The sequence below is a fragment of the Corvus brachyrhynchos genome, unplaced genomic scaffold, assembly GCF_000691975.1.
Source record: "Corvus brachyrhynchos isolate BGI_N302 unplaced genomic scaffold, ASM69197v1 scaffold317, whole genome shotgun sequence".
Classification (NCBI taxonomy): Eukaryota; Metazoa; Chordata; class Aves; order Passeriformes; family Corvidae; genus Corvus; species Corvus brachyrhynchos.
Genome location: NW_008239295.1, coordinates 720531 through 734351, shown reverse-complemented (window position 1 = coordinate 734351; position 13821 = coordinate 720531). Strand labels below are relative to the sequence as shown.

Below are 13821 nucleotides of genomic sequence, written 5' to 3'. Positions count from 1 at the left end.
AATTTTCTGTGTCCTTTCTAGAAGGAAAAACATTTTGAATATTCAAAAAAACAGTATTTTTTCACGAATGTTCTTACTTTCAGTTTCTTCCAGAGGACTCTGCATGGTTGTGAGTGAGGAAGAACTGTTTCCAGAGATGTCCATGAGTAATGTCTACTCATTTCCTCAAGCCAAAAATGGGGTTTTGTGTCTGGGCAATGACTTCCGGATCGGATTTAATTATGTTAGAAAAAAATGTCCCCTGATGCTGCCAGCAGCACCTGTAAGAGAGGATGCATGCCTGTATAGGATGCTTCCTGAATCCAGGCCTTTGTCTTCATCTGGGCTATAATTTCATTTACCTGTCAATGGGGATGATATTTACATCGACCTCACAGAGGTGTTGCAAGGTTCACTTCATTAAAATATGCCAAACGTCAGGTCCTTGGAGGGAAGATGGGATGGAATTATAAAGAAGTTATTTTTAGTATTCAGAAATTAATCTTTTAACCTGCCAAAACAGATGCTCTGTGCCTTTCTCTGTGCCCTTCTCTGTGCCCTCCAGGCTGCTGAACTCTGGTGAATCATGAGCAGAAATTAGCTTCAGACTTTGCCTGCAGACAGGCTAAGGATTGCATCAGACCCCATGGAAATAAAAATATGTTCTCAAAGACCTGTTAGAGTCCTTTTGAATGTGAAGATTGTGTTGGACAACTTCATAGATGATTCTGCTGCTCCCAAATCCAAAATTGTTCTGTTTGAAAATCCTTCTCTAGGAAGTGACAGCTGTTTAGGCCACTGAAATTTAGATCTGTTTTCTGTAATCTGCTGCTTTTCCATCATTTTCCCTGTGTTTGGAATAAGTAATTCTCAAAATTGCAATTGTGCAGTTCTCAAATGAAAGAAGTAAAACTATAGGAATACCATAAAAAAGTAGTTAGGATCTACAATGAAAAAAAAATCAAGAGAGCCAAAGAAATAAAAAGCAGCCGTGCCCTGAAAACTAAAAAAGTTAAAAAGGAGAGAATATCTGGAATGGAAAAATGCATAAAGAGTAAATAGGGGAAGATGATTTATTTAAGCTTCAGGCTTTTTTTCTAATTATGTTTTAGAATGCTTCATTTTAATTATCAACATGAACAGTTCAGTGACTCAGTTCTACAGACCTCAACAACTACAGCTCAACAACGTCTAAAAGATGTTCCTCCCACCACCTTTCCCTCTCATACTTGACCACTGCTGCTGCTATGTTCCAGTTTGGGACTGTGTGACCAAAACTGAGAATGGTAGGGAGAAAAATGCCTGCAAACACTCACATTCCCTTTGCTGCACTGATGCCATGATGATTTTTTGCCTTTTCTTTTATACCCCTTTTATACCTTTTTACAACTTCTGTATTCTAGTGGTTTTTTTAGATTACGTTCTTGGAACGTAATTTGTCAAGCTAGGAGACTAAACATTTTAGAGGTTTCATAGTTAGGGATCAATATGCCCCAGACCCCAAGGTCCTCTCCAGAACACATTCTGTAAACTAAGATAGAACCATCCAGGGGAAGGTTCCTCAGAGAGGGGGGCTCATTCAAGCCTCTCATTGGGGAATCTTTGATAGATATGCTAATTAGTAAAACCTATAATGTTATACCAGATCTTTTGGGGGTGTGCATGGAGGTGTGCATTGAGGTGCATTTGACCTGGACGTGTGCACCTAAGGATCCTTAAAATAAATACCAAGGTAAAATCCCTTTTCCCCTTCTAACCGTGTTTGACTCTTGATTTTAAGACCAGAAAAAGGCATCAGCACCATACAGGCCTGCTGTGAAAAATGCCCCCCTGCAAAGAACCACTCCACAGGAAAATCCTGTGGGCCTCATTGCTTCCAGCTGTCCATGCTTCCAGCTTTGGGAGAAGCTGTGCCAGAGCTTGCCAGGATGATGGGATCTAAAATAACAGCATCGTGGCCCTGTCCATTTTTCACACTCTTTGCCTGAGCATGCACTGGCCTCCATCAATGTCTTCAGACTGACAGAAAGTAGGTTTAGATTGGATATTAGAAAAGAATTCTTCCCTGTGAGGGTGGTGAGGCCCTGGCACAGGTTTCTGGGAGAGACTGGAATGTTAATGGGTAATGACTCAAAACAGTCTGCCACTTGTGGAGGTGTTTCAGTGTTATTTTTATGTTTTTATATTGCCGTATTACTACAGATAATCGTAACCAAGATGGCTACAAACCTGCTTCCCATTGCAAACAAACGTTCTAAAATAAAGCTTGAAATATTCATATTTATAAACACCAATCATTCAGTGTTGTTTCACTTTAACCTGTTCCAAGGGATCTATTAACAAGAACCTGGGATACCCTCGCCTTCAGCTCATAACACTTGCCCAGAGAAGCTGTGGCTGCCTCATCCCTGGAAGTGTTCAAGGCCAGGTTGGATCAGGCTCTGAGCAGCCTGGGATAGTGGAAGGTGTTGGGAATGAGATGGATTTTGCGGTCTCTTGCAACACAAATCATTCTATAATTCCATGATCTAGACATGGGGTGATCTGATCCAGCCCTTTGGCAGCTGCACAGCCCCAGAAGTGGGAACCCTGTGGAAGGGGTGAGTGAGGCCCAAAGCTGGGACAAGACTGTCACACTGCCAGGGTCACTTCAGTTCTCAAGGTGAGTTAGTGCCTCTTGTGGCGTCTCTGCACCGGACAGACCCAGCAGCCTGCTCAGAGCTGACTTCACAAAATCACAGAACCATTTAGGCTGGAAAAGACCTCCCAGATTATCGAGTCCAGACCAGAGCACTGAGTGCCACATCCAGTCATTTCCTGAACACCTCCAGGGATGGGGACACCTTCCAGTGCTTCACCACCCTTTCAGTGAAGAAATTCTTCCTGATGTCCAACCCGAACCTCTCCTGGCACAGCTTGAGGCCATTTCCTCTTGTCCTGTCCCTTGCTGCCTGGGAGAAGACTTTGACCCCCCCTGGCTGCCCCCTCCTATCAGGGAGTTGTGCAGAGCCAGAAGGTCCCCCCGAGCCTCCTTTTCTCCAGGCTGAGCCCCTTTCCCAGCTCCCTCAGCTGCTCCTCACAGGACTGGCTGCCTCGGTGTATCCAGAGTACAGAGCTTGAAGATGCGCAGGGGTCCATGCAAACGCCAACAGCTGCAGAGAATAGAACCAGCCAGGCATTTCAGGTACAAAGAGATAATGGAGACGTGGTTCAGAGGAGTGAATCATCTCATTTGTGTTGCTAAAATGCTGCTAATAAAATGTGATGACAGCCCCGGCGTTAATAACATGTGTGCTATCTCTGTGATCAGCACAATGTTTATTTTAAAGAACGGTGTTTATTCCTTCCATTGCCTGTCCTCGTCATTCAAGGCTGAACAAAAGGTCTTTTGTGTAGCACAGAGCTGGGCTGAACCGTACAAAGGGCTAAGCATTCTCGCAGCAGTGGACTTAGTCACATGCTTAACTTTAAGCATGTCAACAGCCCCGCTGAAATTGGCAAGACTAATTATGTCCTCAGAGTTAAGCGCGGGCTTAAGTGCACTTTTGGACCAGAGCCAGAGTACTCAGCACCTTTGCAAGGCTGATCTGCCAGTGAACAAATTTTGTTTTGGAAGAATTTATATTCAAAGAAAGCAAAATGACCAAAAAAAAAAAAAAAAAAAAAAAGAAAAGAAAGAAAAAGAAAACCCCTTGCATCTTTCTGTAAGTATTATCAAATTGGATCCAGGCCAAAACTTTACCATTCCCAGCAGCACATGCAGCTGTTCTCTGAGAAAAGGGTGTAATTCCAACCCCTGGATAAAAGTGTACATTTCAGTGCATTTGCCATAAGGAGAAGTTTGCCGTGTTTCACAGTTTAAGCAACTTTTCCTGGTTGGTGGCAGTTTCCTTGTCTCCAGTGAAAACTGCCTCAATTTCCTATGGAATGTTTACAGTCAGGAACAGGAAACAGTTTCATTTTATTGCACCCCCGGAGTGTATTTCCATTTCATCAAGCCCTTGAAGCATGTCTTCCAACCCTGCATGCTGAGCTGTGGCTCGGAGAACCCTGGGGGAGAGTTTTCAGGTCTTCCAGGACCTTCAGCAAAGACCTTAACCAACTGAAAAGAGCAACTTGTGTCTCCAGGGAAGGGTGAGGTGAGATGAAGTGCCACTGCTGCACCTTCATCTCATTCCAGACCAGTGCTAACATTGACACGAGCCTCAGTAGAAGTCACTCTCTTCCCAGTAATCCACAGAGTGAAACACACCCCTGTGAAACTTTGATTCCTCATTGCACGCCTTGGCATCTCCTCCAGGATGAATCTGACCTGCAATTACTGCTCAGCTGTATTTGTTTTCTTTCACTTGCATGCTCGTTTTCCCCACTGGACACCCCAATTTTTCACCAGATTATTTAATTTCTCATCTTCTCTTCTACTACGTAATACTGCCTGTTCCTGTTCTCTTCCACCTGTGGAGGTGAATGCATCCCAGCAAACATATTTCTCATGGATGAAATAAAAGAACTGCTCCTGAGGAGAGGAAATGGAAGCGGGGAGGGAAGCAGGAAAGAGGTAAGTCCCTGAGCTTTGAGCTTTGTAGCCACTAGTGCTTTTCTAGCAGTGCCCTCCCAGCTTGCCAGAACCTGTCAGTCTAGCCTTCCTATAATCACTTCCACTTTGAATTTCTGCTGGAATGTACTCGTTTGTTGATTTCCTATTTGCTATTTGATGAGGTTCATAAGGAGCAGCTGCAATACCTGTCCTAACTCCTTCATTTCTCCTCCTCTCCTCCTCTTTTCAAACCAATCACCAAAGTACAGCTGCCCTGGCTTGGAGACCCTACACAGAGCTTGCAGGCAGTGTTTGTTATACAGATCTTCAATTAGCTCTAAGCTCCCCAGGTTTAGCTCTGGAAACACTCAACTTAGCAGCTGACCTTTCAGCTCAGTCACCTATCAACTGGACTAATTTTTAAACCCCAATCTTTACCTAACTCTTGGCACTGAAGGAGGGTTTTGCTTTCTCCATCCACCTTTGCTAAATCACACAAGAGTGAATGAGGTGCCATCTTCTGTTTTCTAAGAGGCCAAAAGCTGATTCTGTTATAGTATGTTCAGTTCTGCTTTTAATCCTTGCTGTCTTCAGGTTCAAGTGGCTTCAGAATTCACCCCTATCCATCATCTGTCCAAATCACTCCATTAGGCCCATCATGGCGGTACAGGAGAAATGAGGTCACTTTCCTGGAAGGATAGTAACTGATGATTTATTTAATAAAAAAAAGGATCATCTGTAAGCACAGCAAGCTGCAGGATGGGTGGGATACTGTGAGTACCTCCTTCTGCTTGGTGGATATTCCCAGAATCCCAGAATGGGTCAGGCTGGAAGGGAGCACAGAGGGGCAGCTGGTCCCACTCCCTGCTCCAGCAGGGCCATCCCAGAGCACACAGCACAGGATTATGTCCAGATGGTTCTGGAATATCCCCAGTGAGGAGACTCCACACCCTCTCTGGTCTCTGTTCAGGGCTCAGTCACTGCCCAGGGAAGAAGTTCTGCCTCCTGTCCAGGGGAAACTTCCTGGGCATCAGTTCCTGCCTGTTCCTCTGGTGCCATTGCTCAGTACCACCATCTTGGCATCCATCCTCTTGGCACCCTCCCTTCTTCATTTAAAAGGTCAGTGATTACTGGGGTTTTTTCCCTCAGAAAATCTCTTTTGCTCATTCACTGCTTGTATGCGACGAGACTAAAAGGAAAACCCGAGGCTCGTGCTTGTATGACTGTATTCAAGATTTCACTGTGTTTCAGTCTGTTGCTGTGTCCAGGCATAGATCCTCTCCAGTCCCACGGAATCATTTAAACATGGAGCACAAATTCAAGCAGTCTGGAAAAAGCAAGACTTTGGAAGTGTAGAATGTTAAAGAAAGTTGAGAGCAAAAGGCAAACAAGTCAGGTAGCAAAGGCAAACTTGTAAGACAGCAATTTTGAGATATTTACTTTCACTACTGCTGGCCGGCAAACATTTTGTTTTGTTGTTAGAAAATAAACACTGAAAATACTTCTAGAGTTTAACTGTTTAAGTTTCACAGACTTTCTAGACATTCTAACACTACTAATGCTGTTTCCTGCAAACTCTGAGACATTAATGTTTCTTCTATCATATTCAGCAGAAGAAGTAATAATAACACTCAATTTTTAGTAATCTGCAAGAGCAGCAGTAGCAATCTGAAAATATTTAAAGGAATGGGAATCTGAAATCATGATTTGTTGCAATGAATATTTTCTTCTAAGATTCTCCATGCTCCCTTCCTCTGGGTCCTCATGCCAAGCTGGGTGAAACCCTTGTAGTTCCTGAGGAGCAGATCCACATGGCATGTGAATGTCGTGAGATATCTGAGACATTCAAGGCTTATTTAAAAGGAAAAAAAGGGAGTCATCATGAGAAATGTCTATTTACTTCTCACTGGATGAATTTGAGACAGTTCTGAGGAAGTAGCACTTAATAACAGTGCAACAGTTTTGCAGTCACTGTGACATGAACTCCCTTTTTTGCTGAGAAATTGCACAGTTTGGACAACTATCAATGCAGTGAGAGACAATATATCTTTTTCTGTTCAGAAAATAGCACTTTTTGGTATGACAGAACTGCTGTATCACAGGCATCTTCTTAAAGCAGAGGTCATCTTTGAACTGTTATAGTGAGGAAAATCAATCTAATTCATCATGAAAGAGCAACAGTAATGGAGTCAAACATTTTAGTTCTCTAAACCAGAGTATATATTCCATCAGTCCCTGCCCGTTCCTCTGGTGCCATGGCTGGGCCCCACGGAGCAGAGCCTGGGCCCTGCTCGGAGCCCTCCCTGCACACAGGGACACCCAGGGCTGAGGGCCCCTCTCAGCTGGGGCTCCTCTCCAGGCTGGACAGCCCCAGCTCCCTCAGCCTTTCCCTGTCAGGGATGCTCCAGGCCCTAAATCATCTCCTCAGCCTCTGCTGGCCCCGCTCCAGAAGCTCCTTGTCCCTCCTGTCCTGAGGAGCCCAGGACTGGACACAGCACTGCAGCTGTGCCTCCCAGGACTGGGCAGAGGGGCAGGATCCCTTCCCTGACCTGCTGGCAATGGTCTTCCCAATGTATCCCAGAATTCTTGAAGATTCCAGGAGCTACTCAGCCCTGTGAAAGGATTGCTGGAGGCTGAAGATGCAGTTACAGAGGTGCCTGGTGCCTCTGGGCACACAGGAACCCTTGCCTGAGGGGTTTCAAACTCCCTGTGAGAGTGCCTTCATCAGCATCTCTAAACTTACTGATAAGTGAAAGGCCACCCCAGGCTCTGCTGCAGGATCTGGGTTAAATGCTGGAGGGCAAACAATGAAATTCCACTTGGGCTTTCACATCTGGGGGGAAGATCTGAAGCACTAAAATACTGAACTAAAATAAAAAGCAGCAAAAATGTTTTGTTATGTAATGCTACAGCTATGCCTTGTCACTACAGGGATTTCAACTCTTCCCACTCTCTGTTCTGTCACCTTTCAAAACTTTCTTTGGTATACATGCAAATGACCCCAGGTACTTTGAGACAGGAACTGGAAAAATGTTAGTGGGGTAAATGGATCAGGACTATCCAAATCAGATCCAAGAGCTATTTCTTTTTCTGATTTAGAAGATGAGTCATCTTTTTCACTGGATGACCAAGCTGAGTTGTAAAACCCTGGCCCTTGTAAGAGAAGTCTGACTTGAGGCCAGCCTTTTTTCTCATAAAAACGAGGGCTCAGATAACACACAAGAAAGTAACTTCTGAAAGTATTTAGCAGCTGGTGAGTGAGTAAATAAATCATAACAATCAGTTCTATGGATATAACACGCTAGAAAGCTTGGGAAAGGTAACCTCTTCCTAACGACAGACTGTGAAACATCCCCGCTTTGTGGTTGTGAATAAGTGTGAAGATTACCCGTGAGTCTGAAGGAATATGACATCTGCAGATAGCATGTTAGGTGTCCCTTTCTCCTATTTATTTTTCTTCACTTTTGCTATGAGTAGTAAATCAGGTCTGTTTTATCCTTGTCCTTGGCTCTTGTATATTTTTTCCCAAGTCTCCACTGTGTCTGTGAGCCTCTGCAAAATTCCTCAGAGAAAATTAGGAGTGACTTGCAACAAACATATAATCTTAGAATTAATATAAATGTGTATATACACATAATTATAATTATTTATAATTATGAATCATCCTTTCCTATTTCCTGAGGAAGACCAAGCCATTTGTAGGCACTGCAGTCAGGAAGGAGTGAGAATGGTGCAAGCCAAGGGAAACTCAGGTTCTGTAATTTATTCATGCAGCAAGGCTGTCATTAGCCACTGTCAGAATATTTCATTTCAGGAGTTGTTATTATTGTGTGTCAGGAAAACTTTGGGATGGGGAAACCATGATGGTTTTGTACTCAGTCACTGAAAGGAATTTAGTCTGCTATTGGCCAAGGAACTAAAAATTTATATCTCGGGAAATGAATTGGATAAGATTATTAATCTGTCAGACAACAGAAGAAATCCATCTCCCATTGATTTTGGGACATCTGTAAATGGAGTTTTGCCATTCTAAGTAGTGCTGAACAATAACCATTTGAATTTTTCACTGTGTTGATTCCCAGACTTATATTGATATAAGTATATATCATACTTATATATGACACTGCCAGGCTGGTGAACTGGCAGGATCTCACGCCACAATGCTACAATTCAAAGAGAGCATTCCAGAAAGCGGAGGAAGATTCAAGATGAAGCCAGAATCCCAGCTGTATAAAACAAGGGAAAAATGGTACAACATGTGAGCATCAAAGAGATTTTCTGGAACTCAAGGAAAGCAATTCAAAGAAAAAAGAATTGGTTTGGGTTTTTTCAAGAAAAAAACAAAACAAAACCAAAGCAGAACAAAGCAAAGCAACCTTTACATTCTAATTAAAACCTGGGCAGTTTGGTTGTGCAGAGAGAGCAATCAAGAACACAGGCACAAGCCTTCATTCAATAGAGAGATGACTGAAGACTTAAAAGACGAAGCCATAGGAGAGGGAAGAGAGGTGGAAGCTAGAGAAAGACCAGAAGGAAGGACTGCATGCCATCCAAGGCACTTTCAACATGGATAAAATGCCTGGCACTATTTTCCAAACCTCATTAAGTGGGGGAATTTCCCAATGCACTGACAGAGAGCAGATCTTTCAGCAGGCAGGGCCTTATCTTATCGATTTAAGCTACATTGCTGTATATTGATTTGCTGACTCTAATCAGGATGTTCTTCTAAGCAATTAGATCTTGTCTGAAAATGTAGGAGTTGCTGCTTGCCTCTACTAATCCTGAGATTTCAATCAATACTCACAAGATTCAACCAGTACCAGCCAGAATGTGGCGTGACTGTCCGCTTTAATGGAATCTCTGTCCAGGGTAGGGCATCCCCACTCCCACACAAACTCATGTCTTCCACCAGAGCCTCCTGCCTTGAATCATGTTCTGGAGGATCCTGGCCTCCTCCCCTGGTCCCAAAGGCAATCTGCACTGACTAGTCTCTGATTGCAGTGCTCACTTGGCTGTTAGGCAGGCTGCCCCTTTCTTCCCTCTGATCAGACTGCCCAGAGCAAGTCCACATGGACAGTGAGGAGGAGGAGGAAACTTTTGTTCCTTTGGCTTCTGCAGCATGGTGGGAATATTATAATTTACATCTCCAAGGCACCAGCAGAACATCAGGACCTTCCCTGGCCAGAGGAAGGGGAGGGAGACACTGTGACTCAGTCACTCATCTGAGTCACCGTCCTGGCAGCAACAATTTGGGTGGTGCTACAGTCACCACCCTCCTCCCTCAGAGCTGCACTTGTACTCGCTCCCTGTCTGCATGAGACTCTTCTCGTCAGGGACTGAGGTACCTGCCCTGGTGCACCTGATTTTAAAATTTGGATGGCATTCTCCAAGCCATGCAATAAATGTGAAAGCATTCCTTTGAAAGAAATAAGAAACTGTACCCACCAAAATCTTTTAAAATATCCAAGTCAGCACTTAAGCTGAGTCTGGCAAGACTTGAGGCACTAAAGTAAATATTTGTGCATGCCAAATAAGCCCCCTTCAAACTGGAAAGAGGAATTTAATTGAAATTGTTAGAAAGTCCAAGAACAATACAGAACTGGAGTTTTCCCAAACTGTCCTCCTCTTTCTCACATCAGAAGCAGAGAGTGACAGTGACATTCTTAGACACCAAAATAAAGACCAAGCAGGTGGTCTTGTCCTACAGCATTTAACCCTTATCTCAAACTTCCCAGGAGAGGATCTCAATCACCCTCACACCTCCTGCAGTGGCATGTGCCACAGATAGAACAGTTCTCGTAGTAATTACAGGCAAGGATTCTTACAATCACCCATAGGACATTATTTTATTTTCACACTGAGTAAAGTTAAAAAGCCATTTAAACGCTATAAGCCAGGCATGAAGGACACTTAAATTACCTTAAAAACAGCACTGGTTTAGCAGTATTTATGAAAAAATCTAGGAAGGACTCGGATCAGACCCATTAAGGTGTGAATTACACGTAATGCAAGATATTCCCATCTGCCACTGCTCTCAAGGCCCTCAGACCCCTTCACAGAGGTTTTTACTTACACCTTCTCTAGAGCCAAAGCAGCCCTAAGGCCCAGGAGTGAATGTGGGCTTTGTATCAAGATCAGAAGAATGGCAGAAGTAAAAATTGATTGTCAGCTGCAATTCAAAAGAATGTGCATGGTTCTGGTGGAGTTTGAGGTGCTCCTGTAGGAAATGGATTTATTTCTGCCCTAGAAGAGCCCTGCGTGCTTTCTAAGAGCCAAAAAGAAAAGGGCAAACACTTTCATAAGCACTTCTTGGTCAGTAATTTCCTGTTTTCACTGAAAACTTCCTTTAGGACTTTACATGTATTATTTTAGTTAGTGCCACATTAAGGCTTTACAACGGTAAAAGTTTTATTCTCTCACAATTCGAAATAGTGCTGAACAACGATAATCAAGAGGAAGTAAATTCAAAATAGAAATTCTGCTAAGGTAACAAAGGTCATGCATAATGTGTGAAAAAATGCTGCGTTGAACTGAGATATTTTGCTTCATCAAATTACTTTTTTTCATTCCCTGTGCTGCTGCTGGCATGGGACAGGAAAGGAAGTGGAAGATAAGTTCAGGTTTCTTGTTGCATCACCATCTTCAGAATCTTTATGCTTGGCTTTTCTATATACTGCAACCACATTTAGAGCTAGGCCATCCCTGAAACATCTATTTATGTAGCTGCTCCTTTTCTCTTTTTTTTCTTTTTTTGGAGCAATGTAAGTTCTCACACTAAGAATGTGTATTCTGAAGAAGAAGCAGAAGCAGAATGGATCCACATTTGTGCCATTTGGACCCAATCACCTGAAGATGATTTTTAACCACCTGAGGGATGATGTAAAATGTTTATCCTGCGGAAGGCAACAGCATGTGGGCCACTTAGGAAGTCTTGCTGGGGCATGGGAGATGCTCAGGGGCGCCAGAGCTGGCTCCAGGCACCCTGCCTGGTGTCCCTGTCAGCAACGGTGCTGCGAGGGGAGGTTCACTCCATCCTGAGAGCCATGTCCCCATGGCAGGGTCAAACTGGGCTGTACCTGTGGCACTCATCTTGCCAGGGGGGTTTTGCAGCACAGCCAACTCATTCCAGCTCTGGATTCCCACCAGTCACAGGGGGTTTAGGGATTTCTGCAGGGCACTCAGCAGGAGGAGGAGATGAACCCTTGCTGATTGTCACCAGGAACATCAGTTTAGGCCAGATAAGGATCAGGCTTGGGACAACCACTTGGAAAGCAGGACCCTTGTCAAGCAACCGGTGAGTGAAAATTCCAGACAAAACATATGAGGGGGATCTGGGATCTGGGCCTAGGAAGTCTGTATCAGATCATACTTGTATCCCTCCCAGTTCAGTGTTCTATTTCTGACTGCAGGCAGTGCCAGTTATTTCAAAAGACATTCAGCTGTAGACTATTGCAGTTTATCCCCAGGGAAAGCCTGGTTTTATATTTATGGCCTGTGTCTTGAACAGAAGATTTATATCAATTTGAAAAAAAGGTTGATAAACATTTAGTCTTTTGGACAAGACACTCTCCAGCCCCTGGGGAGAAGCATTTTGAAAAACCCTGGAAGGGGTGATGGGGGCCTCAGACACATTTTTAAGACTCAAGCCTCAGGGGTGTGGGAGGAGCTCATGCAAGAGCAAAGTCACTTTAGGCTTTGCAGGCTTAGGCTACAAGTTTCCAGGGAGATCCAAAATTCATGTCCATGCCATGTGAAAGGAAAGTGCCTTTCTCAGATAGCATTTACCCCACCTGAAACTGAGGACTGAAAACCCACCTCAGTCCCCACTGTGAGGTTCTCTGCGCTTCCAAGGGAACACCCAGCAGCTTTGAGGAAGTTTGGATCGCCATTCCTCTCTGCCCTGCCAAACCCAGGTGTCCCTCTAAAGCAGCAAACCCATCTAATCCACAGCTGGATGAACAGGGACACAACTGAGATGAATCTCCAAAGCTGTTTCTTCCTTCAGAAGCACTTGGCTGATTCAAGATTTACTGGGCTGTCAGGGCAAAACAAGGCATTCAGGAGACCCCCCTGATCCCATCCTCAATCTCATTAACTTCCTGCTTTCCCCAGTGCCCCAGCGGCCGCGTGTTAACGAAGGGCTGTAATTGGTAAATGAAATTGATTACACAACTCTTTGAATGAGGCAAATTGTCCGTCTCTGGAGAAAAGGTATCATTTTCTGCTGTGCATAAATCAAACGAGGGTCTCTTAAAAGCTCTGGGTAAGTAGAGAGCATTTCAAATTGGCTACAAAGTGCTGGACAAAGCATTGGCAGAAGGAAGGGCAGGGACAAAAATGACCTTAGCGGCTCTCTTCTATCCCCAGTTTCTGTGATTCTATGAATTTTAATTCTGTGCTGCACGATTTAATTACCACTTGCAAAGAGCTGCAGAAAATGGAGATCCATTTTCTACTCTGGGCATATCTATCCTGTCATCTGTCAGCTGTGAGGGTACTGAATTGTTCCTACAGAAATGTGGACATAAAATTGATCCATGTCTGTCTGAAGGACTGGACATTGGGGCATCACAGCTGGAAAAAGCTGCCAGAGGTTGTCCTAAAAGCCCCAAACCCCTCTTCAGCAAAACAATCTGAATGCTGCCATGTTGCAGCATTACTCGATATCTTGTCATTTAATCATGCTAATATTTTCATATATCTGGTTTTGAATTGCTGCAGAGTAAAGGAATCAATCCCTTTACTCTCTCACTGCGTTTATAGTAGCCATTTTACTAATGCAGAGCTTTGCCTATTCCATCTTAGAGGAGAAATGTGTTTCTAGGCTATTCTGGGAAACAAGGAATAATTCCCTTTCTTTGTGGCTGCCCTTGTCACGTTAACATCACACTTTCAACTCTCTGTAATCCTTAAAGGAGTCCTCCAAGCCTGGTGTCAGTTTTGTTCTGAATATTCTTCATATTATGCAGTTGCTCCTGAAGCTGTAATGACAGCACAGAGACAAAAAGATCTCAATGTCTGGCTGTATAAATACAAACTATGAGCCTGTGTATTCATAGTATCATAGAATCATAGAATGGACTGAGTTGGAAGGGACCATAGGGATCATCTCTTTCCAGCCTCTCTGCAGTAGACCTTGCACTAGACCAGGGTGCTCATTCCTAGACCAGACGACCTGTGGGACAGGTGTCATAATGTAACATTTCTTGTGCATAAATATGCACCCTATTCTCATGCTAAGCCTGGCCAGTTTCATCTCACAAATTCTGTTATTGCAGGAATTAAGGAACAGGTGGCACATTTTG

The 13821-nt window shown here is 43.9% G+C and overlaps 1 long non-coding RNA gene across 2 annotated transcripts in view; it reads left to right on the top strand.

Moving 5' to 3' along the window:
- Positions 1 to 3681: 3681 nt before the first annotated feature.
- Positions 3682 to 13821, top strand: part of LOC108448264 — a 16787-nt gene continuing 6647 nt past the window's right edge. Inside the window, exon 1 of one of the 2 annotated variants that reach the window (XR_001864099.1) lies at positions 3682 to 4537. This is a non-coding gene — a long non-coding RNA (uncharacterized LOC108448264). Of the gene's footprint in view, positions 4538 to 5455; positions 5636 to 13821 lie in introns of those variants that run through there. The other variant, XR_001864100.1, reaches the window with a different exon arrangement.